The sequence below is a fragment of the Fukomys damarensis genome, unplaced genomic scaffold, assembly GCF_012274545.1.
Source record: "Fukomys damarensis isolate Sample0158 unplaced genomic scaffold, DMR_v1.0_HiC HiC_scaffold_15612, whole genome shotgun sequence".
In the NCBI taxonomy this organism is placed as follows: Eukaryota; Metazoa; Chordata; class Mammalia; order Rodentia; family Bathyergidae; genus Fukomys; species Fukomys damarensis.
The window spans coordinates 1,585-4,240 of NW_022916524.1; the positions used below are offsets into that span (position 1 = coordinate 1,585).

The 2,656-nt window shown below is 38.0% G+C and overlaps 1 long non-coding RNA gene across 1 annotated transcript in view; it reads right to left on the minus strand.

The window, feature by feature from the left end:
- Nucleotides 1-271: 271 nt before the first annotated feature.
- LOC104852075 overlaps nt 272-2,656 on the minus strand; it is a 6,081-nt gene continuing 3,696 nt past the window's right edge. The window contains exon 2 of the long non-coding RNA XR_777399.2: nt 272-373. This is a non-coding gene — a long non-coding RNA (uncharacterized LOC104852075). The remainder of the gene's footprint in view (nt 374-2,656) is intronic.

The following is a 2,656-nucleotide window of genomic DNA, read 5'->3' on the forward strand; positions in this document are numbered from 1 at the left end:
TTTCTATGAGTACCTCAGGTAAACTTATTAAGTAGGAACAAATAATGGCTTACATGTCATAATAAGTGCCTAAGATTAACACATACTATATACTTACTACTCAATGGCGAATTCATTGAATTTATAAAGTATACAGTATTAAGATAACTTTACATGAGCAAAAAAATTTCTCCCTCCTTCTACGAATACCGATGCATATATTCTAATATTTTCATTTTGAGAATAGTAAAATAATAAAGTGAAGGCTTACTGGAATAGGAGGTAGCATTCATCTTTCCAACTTTCACAGGAGAGCCAATGCTTTTCATTTCAAGACCAACTTCATCCAGACTGGTTCCAGTTTTTTACAATGACCACACCATGGTGCATAAAACTATTCAAAAGGAAAATAAAACAAAACAAAACCCACTAGAGTCTTAATGCTATCATGAACATTAACCTTAATATTTAAAAATTCTCGGGGCTGGGGATTTAGCTTAGTGGTTCTAGCGACTACCTCACAAGCCCAAGGTCCCAAGTTCGATTCCCCAGTACCAAAGGAAAAAAAAGAATAAAAAACTCTCTTTGACTAAATAAACTTCTAATGGGATCTGTCTTAGACAAAAATTTTAAATAGTTTCCAAATGGTTGCATAACCCAAGATAAGACAAATATAAATATACATACACACACACACACACACACACAGGTTAACATTTGGTATATGCCTCAATATTGAAGACTATTTTAAATGATTAACACACACTTAAAAGATATAGAATTTACAATCAAAATGCTTGTGCTTCCAAGTGAATGTATTCATATTCTATATAAAAGGTAGTTGCCAAATACACACACCATACTATCTATCTGCAGCGCACTAGATGTTAATGATAAATCTATCACAAAAATTCCAACACAATAAATGCCTTTGCTGACTTTTCCTGCATCTATTGACAAGATAAGGTGATATCAGGATGACTACTTTGGCACAGGGGCAAGTCAGGCTGATTAAGATAAAACCACTGATTAAGATAAAATCACCTTCTCTGGGTGGCCTTTCCAAACCATCCTATCTAAAATCACGGACTGGGAGGGATGAGGCCCAGTGGAAGAGCATAGGCCCAGAGGTGGGAGGTCCTGGGGTCAAACCTCTGCATACTCTGCCAACCTACCGCCCTTGCCCTGGTCTCATTTCCCTGCCTTGTTTCTCCACACAGCCTCTGACAAATGGTACCTTTTCATTGCTTCCTTACACTACAGTGTAAGCTCGCTGATGGCTGGGATTTTTTTTAATGCTTTGCTCGTTGCTCTTCCCAATACCTCCAATACAAACTCTACAGAGGCTTTCAAGACTATTTGCTGAGCTGGGTGTGGTGATGAACACCATCAGCCCCAGTACTCTGACAGAGGCAGGAGGATCCTTTAAAGAGTTCAAGGCCAGCCTGGATTACACAGTGGGATCCACACCAGCTTGGACTGTAGTGACACCCAAAAACTTTTTATTAAATGAATAAGTAACACTGAAATTTACCAGGTAACATACATTATTTCCTGAACACGCCAAATATTATGAAGAGCAGAAATTCTACACAATCACACTCACTGAGAACTGTAACAATAGTTTGTCTTTAAAAATGCCTTAAAATCTTGCTATTTTCTTTATGTCAGTTCTGGAAACCTTCTACTTGTTTCTTCCTCAGATAATGCTTTTCCTCCATTCTTTTTTTTTTTTAAATGAGAGTTCAAAAGTGCACTAAATTAGAAATGTTTTACTGTTTAGTTTTGTTAATGCCCTCTGTACTGTGCCTAGCGCTCCAGGTCACCCGGGTACAGTGGCACACACCTGTAGTCCCAGCACTCTGGGAGGCTGAAGCAAGAGGGTTATAAATGCAAGCTGAGCCCCACCTTTTCTCAAAATATAAAAGGGGCTGAATATTTTAGGTTCTATCCACAGTACTGCAAATAAAATAAAAAGAGTGAGTCCCAGGTCACACTTAAGATGGTTTAGCATTCATGGGTAAACAGAGCAATAAGAAAGGCTTTTTTCTGTCACTAGTCAACACCCACAGAAGTCCTCCAAGTGACCCTGGTGCCACAAATGTTGAGGATGTTTAGGAAGAAAGGATCCTAGAAAAAGATAATTCTTTCACCAATCCCCACATAAGAATGGTTCTCCAAATTCTACAGACCTTTTTTTCTACTTCAAATCCTTTAACAAAGCCATTGTTTACATAATTACACATACAGGAAAATCCTAGTACTCTATTATCCATCTTCTCCAAACATTTTTAAACTAAAGCTAGACTTAAAAGAGTTTTTGTTGAAAAATGTTTTTGCTGTGAGGCTGGCTTGAGAGAGAGAGAAAAAAAAAAAAAAACTTCGTTAAGACGTGGGATGATGGGCACAGTATTTTAAGGCTGAACAGTTTTGTTTATTTGCTATTATTATTTAGTAATGCATTCTTCCTAGTCCTCCTCCCAAAAGGTAAAGAGAAAAATTCACACTGGGGCAATCACTAAGCATGTCAAAGAAAGGTGTCCTGAAACCTATGACCTAAGTGTTTAGCACCAACACAGATAAAGTTCAGGCGATAGATGTCACTTGTCTCACCATTTAATAAAACGGAAAAAAATCAAGACTCCGCTCCCACGGACGGAGGCGAGAAAGAGCCGGT